The following is a 13,866-nucleotide window of genomic DNA, read 5'->3' on the forward strand; positions in this document are numbered from 1 at the left end:
CCATAATGATAATGGACTAAACCTCTGAAAATGTAAGACACTCCAATTAAATGTTTTCCTTTATAAGAGTTGCCGTGGTCATGGTGTCTCTTCCCAGCAATAGAAACTCTAAGACAAGTGGGTAAAGTCATTTGCCACCAAATCTAACAACCTCAGTCCATTGTTCCAGAACCCTCATGGTAGAGAGAGAGAACTGACTCTGACAAGTTGTCATCTGGCCTCCACACAAATACCATTACACATATATTCAAACACACACACACACACACACACACACACACACACACACACACACACACAAATAAATAAATAACTAAATGTAATTTAAAAATTAAAAAAAAGAGTCACCATGCACAAAACTCAAGTCCAAGTGGATCAAAGACCTCAACATAAATTCAGTTACACTGAACTTGATAGAAGAGAAAGTAGGAAGTACTCTTGAACACATTGGCACAGGAGATCACTTCCTAAATATAATAACACCAGCAGCACAGACCCTGAGAACAACAATTAATAAATGGGACCTTTTGAAATTGAGAAGCTTCTGTAGGGCAAAAGACATGGTCAATAAGACAAAAAGACAGCCTACAGAATGGGAAAAGACCTTCACCAACCCCACATCTGACAGAGGACTGATCTCCAAAGTATATAAAGAACTCAAGAAACTAGACATCAAAATACTGAACAATCCAATTAAAAAATGGGCTAAAGAGCTAAACAGAGAATTCTCAAAAGAAGAATCTCAAATGCCTGAAAGACATTTAAAGAAATGCTCAACATCCTTAGTCATCAGAGAAAAGCAAATCAAAACGACTCTGAGATACTACCTTACACCTGTCAGAATGGCTATGATCAAAAACACTAATGACAGTCTATGTTGGAGAGGCTGCATAGCAAAGGGAACACTCCTCCACTGTTGGTGGGAGTGCAAACTTGTACAACTACTGTGGAAATCAGTATGGCGGTTTCTTAGAAAGTTGGGAATCGATCTACCTCAAGACCCAGCCATACCACTCTTGGGCATATACCAGAGGAATGCTCAATCATACCACAAAGATACATGCTCAACTATGTTCATAGCAGCACTATTCATAATAGCCAGAACCTGGAAACAGCCTAGATGCCCCTCAATCAAAGAATGGATAAAGAAAATGTGGTACATATACACAATGGAGTACTACTCAGCAGAGAAAAACAATGACAGTGTGAAATTTGCAGGCAAATGGATAGAACTAGAAAATATCATCCTGAGTGAGGTAACCCAAACCCAGAAGGACAAACATGGTATGTACTAACTCATAAGTGGATACTAGATATAAAGCAAAGAAAATCAGACTGCAACCCACAGAACCAGGGAGGCTACATAGCAGGGGGACCCTAGGATGACTGTGGCTTATAATAAGTTTTGGGTTTACTCAATCACTGGGCAAGCCTCAGTGAAACATTTCACTATTAGGATAAGAATTTGTACTGTATCAAGCTGATAATATAAAAAATAAATAAATAAATAAATAAATAAATAAATAAATAAATAAATAAATAATTTAAAAAAGAAACACTAATGGAAACTTTATAGACTGAAATGAAAAGACACTAAGAACTAAATCTCTCTCTCTCTCTCTCTCTCTCTCTCTCACACACACACACACACACACACACACACACACACACACACAAATGTAACCTCAGTTTATGATGTTTTGCTTCTCTCTAAAATGCCACAGAGGCTAGAGAGGTGGCCTAGCAGTTAGGAGATTAAAAGAACTTGTTGCTCTTGCAGGGGATCGAGTTTAGTTCTCCAAACCCACATGGCTCACAAGCATCCATAACCCCAGTTCCAGGAGATATGACATTCTCTTTTGACTTCCTAGGGCACCAGGCAGGCACCTGGTACACATACATACATGCAGGCAAAACACTCATCACAACATACATGCAGACAAAACATTCATACATGTAAAATCAAATATTTGTAATTAAAAAATAAAACAACAAAATGAAACTATAAATATAAGCCTATGCTGATGGATTAATTATGTAAAAAGAACATAATGTATGTAAGAAACAATATGACTACAGCAAGCCTTGTGTATACCATTTGAGTTAAGTTTCACGATCCAACTATTTAACAACCTCAGTACTGAGGAGCTACTCCAGGTGTGTTCTGGGACCAGCAGGTCAATGTCACCAGGAAACCTGCTAGAAATGTAGAATGTCTGGCCCTACCTGACCCTACTGACACACTGCCTTGCTCATACAATCCCCAGATGAGTCCCATGCATGCTAATGCCTGAGAATCAGAAGGGGTCACATGATGCTTAATTGCTTGCTCGGTATAAATTTTATTTCCTCTTCGGTCCATTCTGTTTTGCTTTCCTTTCAAAAGGTGTATCACAGTTCATTCTCTTCGAAAGTAAAACGGAACCTCCAGTCTGAAAAAGGCTGAGGTTAGGTAGGGGTAGAATGAGATGGGCAGAGAGGGGATTCCAGAGTATGGAAGGAATCGGGGAGGAGGGCTCTGGTGGGACACTTCTTAGTCTCTGTGGCTCAGAACCCAGCAGTCTTTCGATGAGTCACTTAGAAAAGAAGATGTCATTCCTGGTATCCTCAGTTCCTTTGGAATGATCCAGGTATGCTGGAGAGATGCCACAGCCCTGGGAGCTGGAACACCAAAGCAGATCCTGTTACCAGGGAGCATGCTGACATTGGTGCTTTTAAAAATAAAGCAGCTTCATTCAACTCATGCTTTGCAATCAAAGAACAGTGGCCATTCTGAATTTCCTACAATTGTAAGGTTTTTATTTTTGTTTTTGTTTGTTTGCTTAGGGAGAGCCTCCTATATTCCAAGCTGGCCTTGAACTTGCTTTGTAGTCCAGGATGACCTTGAACTCCTGATCCCCCTGCCTCTAACTTCTGAGAGTTGGGGTTACATGCATGATTTATGGATGTTGGGAATTGTACCAAGGTTTTTTTGTTTTTGTTTTTGTTTTTTTGTTTGTTTGCTTGTTTGAGACAGGGTTTCTCTGTATGACAGTCCTGGAACTGGCTTTGTAGACCAGGCTGGCCTCGAACTCACTGAGATCCGTCTGCCTCTGCCTCCCAAGTGCCAGGATTAAAGGCATACCCCGCCACCACCCACCACACCCAGGGTTTTGTGCAGAAGAGAACACTCTACCAATTGAGCCACAAACCAGCTCCATCACATTTTTTTCTTTCTTGCTAACTTCACAAACATTTAAAGACTAATACTTCTTGAGGTATTTTTAGACTCTATTGGCTACAATACAGAGCAGAAGCTGCAGTTGACACCTTTAAAAACTTTTTTTTTAGTGTGTGAGTGTTTACCTGCATGTATGTCTCTGTACTGTGTGTGTGTGCCTGGTCCTCTCTGAGGTGAGAAGAGGGCATAGGATTCTCTGGAACTGGAGTTACAGATGGTTGTAAGCTTTGATGTGCATGCTGGCAACAGAACTGAGGTTCTCTGTAAAAGCAGCAAGCTCCCTTAACCACTGAACCATCCGTCCAGCCACAGTGCAGTTAGTGTACTAATCAAACACACGTGGGCATGTGTGTATAACAAACACGATCACCGTGGGGCTTCTAGAGCAGTGTCAATGCAGTCTGTTATTTTCTATTTTATTCCCTTCAAGCTTGTAATTTTGATTGATTCCATGACTCAAGAATGAATTGCAACCCACATTTTTTTTTTAAGTTTTCAGTAGAATCATAGTAAATCTGCAAGGAAAGCATTTGGATGTATTCTGCTTAGATTTATGAAGTGGATCCTGCTTCATCGAGCATCATTTAGCACAGTGGTGACAGATATGGGCTCCAGAGTCCTCATTTGACTCTGAGGGCATATGCTGTCAACCGAACTAAACTGTTTTCCACCTGAAAATGAGCAAAATTAAAGCTTCCTCCTCCTCACACCACATCTCTCTCCCCACTTAAGTTCACCCTTGGCTGTCCCGTATATCACAATGGCAGAGATGTCGTGAAATTGGCAGAGTGTGCCATGGATGCCTAAGGACAAGGACAGTGCCCTTAGGAGCACCAGAATTTTGTTTATGAGATAGAGTTTCATATAGCCCAGGTTAGCCTCAAATTTGTTATGTAGCCAAGGTTGGCCTTAAACCAGTGTTCCTGCCTTAACTTCCCAAGTGCTGAGATCACGGGTATGAGCTACCATACCCAACTTGGGGGCAGGTTTGAAAATGACTCTGTCTAACTATAAATATATCCCTTACTCATTGGCACAGGATGTGAAAAGGCAGATTTTTAAAATAGCTTTTTTGAGGTAAAACTGACAGTCAAAAAGCGCATGTGTTTAATGGATACAATTTGATGCATTTGCATATATAAACGTGCCTATAATGATAATACCATACTCAAGGCAATAAGCATGCCTATCTCCTGCAACGACTCTTAACATTTTTTATAATAACCACCTAAAATAAATAAAAAAGTTACAAACAGCAAGTATGACTGACTTCTCAAAATGAAGGTTTATTTACATTTTTTATAATAACCACCTAAAATAAATAAAAAAGTTACAAACAGCAAGTATGACTGACTTCCCAAAATGAAGGTTTATTTTTCCACCCACATTGCATACTTTCTTTTTTATTATATTTGTTCATTTATTTACTTATTTGTTGTGTTTCTTGGTCCCTTCATGCGTGCATGTGTGTGTGTGTGTGTGTGTGTGTGTGTGTGTGTGTGTGTGTGTGTGTATGGGAGGCTACCAGTGTCACAGAACATCTGTAGAGGTTAGAGGTCTACTTTTGGGGGGTGGTTCTCTCCTACCACCATGTGGGTCCTGAGGATTAACTTCAGGCCATAAGGCTTGGTAGAAAGAGCCTTTACCCACTGAACCATCTTACTGCCCCCCCCCACCATATCATACGTATCTTTGAGGACTACAGCAAGGGCTCAGAGATCCCAGCTCTTCGGTACCAGATCCACAAGCTTACCTACCGAAAAGGAGAATTGCAGGTATCCACAAACTCAAACACCTTCACTACTTCCACTCCCAGTCAACGGGTCAGGGACGGTGATCCAAGGTGCCTAACTGCAAGGCTGGCTGAGGGGCAGAGAGAGCCAGCCTCACAAAGATAGGAGGGAGAAGAGAAGCTGATGTGACCACTACTACCATCATCAAAAGCCATCCCCTCCGCAGAGAGGGACACATACTTAGGTATTTACTTCTTCTCAGTCATCGCATTTTAAATTTTATAAATAACATCAGCCAGAATGTTTACTTTGCAACCCTGACTTAATTACTAAAAAGAACAAACAATGCCTTGCTACCAGCCTCCAGCGCTTTTGTGTGGAAAGCAGCTCTCCCACTTAACACACACACACACACACACACACACACACACACACACACACACACACGGTTTTGTCTTCTCTGACAAGTCTAGGGCTGTGCTTCAACCAACTGGAGAGCCCAGCATTGCCCCCAAATCTGTGAAGGCTGGGTTGTATGAGCAGTGTGAATTGTGCATAACCCTAAGAAGTTGCTAGAAGAACTGAACCACTTCATCAGTGTAGACTCAGACATGCAGATCTAGGGTCCACCGCTGGCCCCTTTATTCAGGAAGACCTGACGAACAGTATCTTCATTCTTCAGTGACTGTACCAGAAGCCCTGGGAAAATGTCACAGATGGCTTACAACATGTCATCTGTCACTGTCTTAGAAAATTTCCTGGGAACTTAAGAGTTCTGTGAACATATAGAGTAAATTTTATTTTTAACAGTAAAAAGGTTTTCCTCAGACAATTTTCATCTAACAACTGCTGCCTTTTTGAAGAGAACTCGGGATTATTTCAAAAGGCTTTCAAACGAGATTTGAAGTTTTCATATCACCACAGACGTCTCGTTTACAAAGGAAACACTTATCCACATCTAAAGCCATGATAGCCAGGGGCGAGTAGCCAGTATACTTCATGGTTATCATACACACAGGTGCCACGAGCCAGGAAAGAGGCTCACCCGAGTCTGCTGGTGGCTCTAATGTGGACTTCTAGCTTCCAGACCCGTGAGTGCAATAGTAGTTAATCTTGATTGTGAACTTCTGTGGGATACAGAATCACCATGGAAACAAACTTCTGAGCTTGGCTGTGGGGGATTGCTTAGATTAGGTGACTAAAGTGGGAACATTCAACCTCAACTTGGGTGACACTGGATGGAATAAAATGGAGAAATCTATCTGGGCATGAACATTCATCACTCTGCTGCATCCTGGCTGCAGATGGTATTAGCCACCTCCTGCTCCTGCTAACCACACCTTCCCACCACAATGGACTGCACCCTCAAACTGTGAAGGGCAGCAAGGTTTGGGGCTGCATGATTTGGACAAGTTCCCTGTACAGTCACTGGCCTGTTAGAGTAGAGACTTTCTATTTGGCTTTAAATGTGTTCATGTATTCTTTGGCAGAGATACCCTGCAACATCCTGGAGGCCCCAGTGAGATTCCAAGAGACACTGGGGGGCCTTGGATCCCCTGGCCTGATAGCATGGGGATGGACAGTTCTTAGAGGGTATGTACCCTGAGACATTCCATGGCTCCAGGAATTTTTTCCACCTCTGCCCCTGTTGACCTAGAGGTTTCTGATGCCTCCACCCTAAATAGGAAACTACAGAAAGTCTCCTGGATCTGTTTCCTCTGGAAGTGAGTCTATTTATGGCACCATCTGCATAGAATATTTGGAAAGGCTGGATGCATCCCTAATTCCAGTGTCTGGGACCCATGTGAGACTTCACCAGACCCCCTGGTTTTAAGTCTGTGTGGTGACTACCCCTGTTATTGTTGTCTGTGTGTCTCTGGACATTCTGTGGGTTGGAGAACATATCTATAATGGGGGCAGGAGTCCCAAGCAGTCCCAAGATACCATTGAAGTGTATGTTAAAAACACTCCAAGGGGTGTGTTGTAGGCCAGGATGGGTATAGTGTCCATTTCATGACTGGAAAACTCTGGGCTTTCTGTGAAATTGATTGACCCTCTTTTGGAGTTAGGTGGCCCAGTGAAGGTTTCCTGGACCCACAGACAGCTCAGGCTCCCTGGAATGTGGTGATTGGAGACCTCAGTCACCCTTACCAGTTTCCCTATATTGACTAGTGGCTTTCTCTGGTGCAAGATCCACCCCCTGGCTTAGGACTTAGGATCTGTGTCCTCTTGCTGGGGACCCAAATCATCTTGGTTCAGCTAGGCCACTCAGAGAAACCCAAACCTCGGCTGTTTTCTCAGTTCTGAAGGAGGAAGCTGACTTTCCCTCTCTGCACGTCCAGGTGCAGCGCCCAGGGAGGGGACTCTGGCCTTACAGGGGGGCTGGTTTCTTCTACCTCAGATCCCCTCTTCCCTCCACACAGCTATGACTCTGGAGACTCCAGGAGGAATTTCCCTGGGGCAGAGGCGGCCCCCATTCTCCTTTTAAGGGAGGCTCTCAAGGTGGGCTCAAGACTGAGAAGTTCCTTCCCCTCCCCTTTTCTGTCCCCTTTTATGATTTGAGTCATCTTCTCAACCCATGATCCGTATTAGTGGAAAACTCAGAACCCACCATTCTCTGAAACACCTCAGGCTCTCGTTAGGCTCCTAGAGGCGGTGTTTGATACCCAGCATCCAACCTGGGAGGGCTGTCAACAGCTCCTAGCTACCCTCTTCATTGCTAAGGAGTGGGACAGAATCTGGCTTGAGAGTAGAAGAGCTGCCCTCTGGCCAAGCAGGGGTAACTACAGAAAGTTGCTACAGATACATGAAGTTGATATGTATAAGATGGAACCAGGAATCATGACAGTGCCCAGGAAGAGTGATAAGATCTCAGAAGAGGAAGCCAAAACTGCTGAAAATAAATAAATAAATAAATAAATAGATAGATAGATAGATAGATAGATAAATAAATAAATAAATAAATAAATAAGAGGCAAAACAACAACAACAAAATGCTTATTAAAAGTGAAAAGGATACCAAAAATTAATGCCCAAATCAGAAGAGTGAAAGATGCCCTGTCCTTGATTTGGGTGACAATTGACATGGCTGGGGCTCCATTCCACCAAACCCCCAGTGCCCAGGTGTCTTACTTACCTAGGGTTTCTATCACTCTGGTGAGACACCGTGACTATGGGAATTCTTATAAAGGAAAACATTTCATTGGAGCCGGCTTACAGGTTCAGAGGTTTAGTTCATTGTCATCCTGGCGGGAAGCATGGCAACAGACAGACAGACGTAGTGCTGGAGAAGGAACCAAGAATTCTACATCTAGATTGGCAGGCAACAGGAAGAGAGAGTGACTAGGCCTGGCTTGAACACCTGAAACCTCAAAGCCCACTCCCAGTGACACACTTCCTCCAACAAGGCCACACCTCCTAAAAGGGCCACTCCCTATGATCCTATGGGAGACATTTTCATTCAGACCACCACACTAGGGTAACATTAAAGGTGGGGGGCCAAATCTATTAAATTTCTGGTTGACATCTGGTTGACAACAGCTTATTCATTCCCGACAGAACCTCTCTGACTAGCAATATCTCAAGGGACAGCCATCTAATGGGTAACTGGACAGACCATTCTTTTTCCCTGGACAACCTCCTGGATGGTGGACTTGGAACAAGGTACTGTGACATACTTCTTAGTCATGTCAGACTGGCCCTATCCCCTAATTGGGAGATATTTATTACAAAACTGCAGAAAACCATATCCTTTGGAGAGACCACCACCCATCTTACCTTGAGTCCCACTCAGCCCCCAACTCATTTTCTTGTGACCTGCTAGCATTCTTTGAATGCTAGTCTCAGGTGTTGGACTTGGTTGGAGGAAATATTCCTGACCAAGTCCAACACCTGAGACTAGCATTCAAACTTTGGGATACCTTCAGAACTGGCAACAACAGTACCCTAGAGTCTGGGCTGAAAACAACCCACCAGGATTGGCCAAGCACCAATTGTCACCCAATTACTAAGTACTGCTACCTCATTATGGATCAAACAGTATCCTATGAGCTGGGAAGCCAAACAGGGGACTACCAAACACATTAACAGGCTACAGTATCTTCATCCCATGTCATTTCCCTAGGAATGTCCCTGGCTCCTGGTCCTAAAGCTGGGCACCCAAAACGACCAGCCAGTACAGGATTTCAGAAAGGTCAACAAGTGGATAGAGATCATCCACCACATGGTTCCTAACCCCCACACTCTCCTGAGTCTCCTGCCTCCAGAAAAACAAGTATATACAGTTCTTGACATAAGGGATATTTATTTTGTTTTGTTTTAGTTTTTTTTTTTTTTTTTTTTTTTTTTTTTTTTTTTTTTTTTTGGTTTTTCGAGACAGGGATACCTTTTTTGCCTCCAGTGGGCACCTATAAGCCAACCCATTTTTGCCTTTGAATGGACTGGTTCTGAGAGAGTATTTACAGGCCAACAGACCTGGACTAGGTTGCCACAAGGGTTTAACCCACCCACACACACACACACACATACACTCTTTGATGAGGCCTTAAATGCTGACCTCCTGACTTTCCAACAAACGTATCTGGAGAACATCCTGTTTCAACATGTGATGACTTCCTCATAGCTTCAAAAACAGAGAAAAAAATGCAAAAGGCCACAAGAGTCCACTAAAGACACTACAGGCCTAGGGTACCAGGCTCAGCCCAAAGGACCCAACTGTGTGTACCCCGTGTCACCTACTTGGGGTACAATTGAAAGGAGGAAAATGAACAATATACTGGAGCCAAATCTCAGAGATCCGATGGATCCCTGTGCCTAAGACAAGCAGGTATTTCTGGGAGATGTCGGTATTACTGCTTGAGACATCCAGGTTTTTGGCGCTAGCTAAGCCATTGTATACCAGTACTGACAGCCTACAGTGGACTGTAGTCCACAACAGTCTGGCATACTACAGTCCACCCAGCCTACCGTGGACTGTAGTCCACAACAGTCAGACATACTACAGTCCACCCAGCCTACCGTGGACTGTAGTCCACCACAGTCAGACATATTACAGTTCACCCAACCTACAGTAGACTGTAGTCCACCACAGTCAGACATATTACAGTTCACCCAACCTACAGTAGACTGTAAGTCCACCACAGTCAGACATACTACAGTCCACCCAGCCTACAGTAGACTGTAGTCCACCACAGTCAGACATACTACAGTCCACCCAGCCTACAGTGGACTGACTCTGAAAAAGAACTTTTGAGGCCTTGGAGAAGGTCCATGTCTCTGCACTGGCCCTAGCTGCCTGCATGTCTCTAAGGTCCATGTCTCTGCACTGGCCCTAGCTTCCTGGATGTCTCTAAGCCCTTCCACTGTTCTACTCACAGCCGTGGCTGGGCTATTATAATCCTTTTGCTCCAAGCTCTACAAGCTCTCACTGTAGAGTCCTGCTTGCTCAACTGCCTACTTAACTACATAAGGCAGTGCAAATTCTGTTAAATTGTTAACACTGAAGGGATGAAATAACCCACTGCCCCATGAAGAGTCCAATTTGACTCATGTCCACTGAACCAGTGTAGACTGTAACAGGCCCTCAGATTTTAAACAACTGACATCATGTTAGAGGCACCGTGCTGACATAGGAAACCATCATGTAGACCCCAATCCCTGCCAAACGAAAACAAACACCTCATCCATCCTAGTTCACAGTTCTAGTAAACTCCCTAAATGTGCTAATCTTGCTGTCCTGGCCTCTACAGCTCTGCCTGTCGTTAGCTGTTCTTGCTAATTAAACGGTGTCAAACCTGGATGTGGTTTTCGCACATAGAATGCCAAACCGGCAACGCTCAGGGTACAGTCTGAAGGCAAAGCAGCAAAACAAAAGACTGGGGAATAAAGAATAGCAAATCCACAGTGTCCTCTCTGGTCAGGACAGAAAGGGGAGGACTCAGATCTGGTCACCAAAGGTACTGAGGGCCCCTGGTCCAGGATTCTGCCTCCTTTATATCTTTCATAAACATACACATGTTTAGGTACCATTAAGAAATAAATAATCACAAAAGCAATGCAGGCTTCTGATTAAAATTCTCTGGAAGGTACCAATGAATGATGGAGGACAAAAATTAAAAGGTCAGATGATGGTGTGAAGGTTTGCTGTACATCTTCTCCCATACCCACGCCTCTGAGAGTGAAAGGCACGTAGACTGAGCACAGACAGAATGAGACTGACTACAAGAGTATTTTTCAAGGTCACTGTCTTAATCTGATTTGTGTTGCTGAAGAAGATACGGGAGGCTGGGTAATTTGTAAAGAACGTGGAAAGATCAGGTGAAAATTTGATCCCAGTAGTTCAAGAACAGCTTGGGCGTGGCATAGTGGCATAGACCTTTAATCCTAGCATTTGGGAGGCAGAGGAAGGTAGATCCCTGAGAGTTCGTGATCTACACAGTGCGGTCCAGGACAGCCAGAGATGTATAGAGAGACCCTGTCTCAAAAAAGCCAACCAAACAACAACAAAACCAGCTTAGGCAGCATAGCAAAAGTCCACCTCAAAGCAAAACAAAAAACAAACAGAATGGAAACGCAGAAAGGAGAAAATGAAGGAAGGAGGGGAAGAGGAAGCAGAGGTGACAAGGTGACTCATGTTTATGTTTCCAAGTGCTCTGTAGGCTGAGGAAGGAGGCGCATCACAAGTTCAAAGCCAGCCTAGGCTGCATAGACACATACCTTACAGTTCTGGAGGCTAAGAAGTCCAAAGTCAAGGGGCCCCTGTCCAGCAAGGGCCTTCTCACTTCCCTAGGGTTTACCAAAGCTAGAAGTGAGGGCTCCACCTACAATCCCTCCTCCATCCTTCTCCCATAGCCCCATGTCTGTGGATTTTCCTCTTATTCAGAATAAGTAGGCCTTGTGGATAAACACTCCAAACAGTGAGAATTTTCGTTGAAAATAGTATCCATTTTTAAGAACGTTTTGTTGTTGTTTGCTTTTTGTGACAGACTCTCACTAAGAAGGCTTGGCTGACTCAGAACTCTCTATGTCTGTAGACCAGGCTGGTTTCCAACTCACAGAGACGACCCACCCGTTTCTACCTCCTGAGGGTGAGGATGAAAGGTAGGCACCACCACACCCAGCCTTCAGAACATTTTACTATGAATAATTGAATGGCTTGTGGGAACAAAAATGAATTACCAGGGCATAATTCTTTACCATACAAGGCACATCTAATTAGAACTATAGAAATCAATAAAATGCCCCTCCCCCAACTGGTTGTTAAAACCCTGCATAAATGAGTCCGGCATGACGGCTTATCTGTAGTTTCAGCACTCAAGAGGTGGAGACAGGAAGCTTACTGAGGGTGTAAGGACAACTTCAGCACCGGTGAGTTTGAGGCCAGGCTAGGCAAAATAGCAGGAGATTGATTGTCACTGTCCAGGACAACCAGCACCTAGGGAGTTTTGGAGCTGTGTAGAAGGCAGGCTGGGTTGTCAAGGTGACTGGAGCTCCTAGTGGGCTTTATGCTTGTTTGATTTTTTTTTTAAGTGTCTGGGAAGGGATTTCAGGTGCGCAGTGTCCTCGGTGTGACACTCTCTGTCTACATGACCATCTCAAAGGTGTTGGCAGTGAACCCTTAGAACCAGCCACAGTTCAGGTCCTGTTTCCTCCCAGTATGAACATATTTTTATGAACATATTTTTAATGTCAGCGCAACCTTAGGACCATTGGCCACCAGAATCAATAACCTGGAGTTTGGACTATAAGAAATAAACCTCTGTGTAGCCTAGCCTGGCCTCTCACTTTCAGTGATCTTCCTGCCTCAGCCTCGGCAGTGCTAAGTACAGGTGTGAGTCACTCGTGGGCACTGCCCCACCCCACCCCACCCTCCTTCGCTCCCTCTTTTCTACTGGTAGGATCCCAGGCAGAACTACAGGAGCCTTTGGAATTGACTCCCTTGCCCTGAGATTCCTTGCCCTGTGCCAGATGCAATTGTCCTGGGGTCACCTGTTGGCTGTAACATCACCAGCCCACAACAGTCCCAGAGCCCAAACCCAGGATACATTGTTGATGGAACTTCTGGGAATAGCAGCTTTGCTCATTCCTCCTGAGTGTGGAGTAAGTAACTAAATGTGAATAGACAAGATGTTCTCCTAATATTTCCTGTCTAAGGTTGGCTGAATGCACTGAGGAGGAGCCCAGGAATATAGAGCCTCCATTTCTCTGGGTAGCATGGGAGAGTCCTTGCACTGTTCTGCGCTGAAGTGGGCATCTCAGCAGCTCATCCTGTTGATGGCTAGCCCCTAGCAACAGGGCAAATACCACTTTTTAATGTATTGTCCCTTTCCTTTCCCTCCCCTTTGCTCTTTTTCTTTTCTTTTCTTTATTGAGTCAAGGTCTTACTGAGCAACCCAGGCTGATCTCAAACTTGCCATCCTCCTGCCTCTCTACTCCCCCAACCCCAGCAATATTTATTTCTAGGTACAAATATTGATAGAGAACAAAGCCATTCTTTAAAATGAGGGAAAACAAATTGTCCAATATGAAAGTGATATTTTGAATTCCTAGTCACAGTTAGGAATGTAAAGTCACTAAAATATGTAAATTTGTGTAAAACAAACACTTTGATTTTTTTGAAAATGAAATTCTTTGACAGCTTTAAGGCATGTGTATATCACCATTCCTTGTCTATGGAAATTATAGCTTGATTATTTTTTTCTTGCAATATTGTAAATTTTAAAGAGTTTTAAACTAATTGTAGTTTTGAGACATTAAACTATCTACTAGGAACTGGTACTGTCAAAGTTAAATATAAGCTGAAGAGCTCAGAAATGGAATTTATTATTGCAAAGAGTTGCGGCAGCAATCTGGGGATGGGGGGTTGAACAGTGACATCTGATTAAGAACTCCTGTCTTGGGGTTCTTGGAGAGACA

The sequence above is a fragment of the Peromyscus eremicus genome, chromosome 16_21, assembly GCF_949786415.1.
Source record: "Peromyscus eremicus chromosome 16_21, PerEre_H2_v1, whole genome shotgun sequence".
NCBI classification, from domain to species: Eukaryota; Metazoa; Chordata; class Mammalia; order Rodentia; family Cricetidae; genus Peromyscus; species Peromyscus eremicus.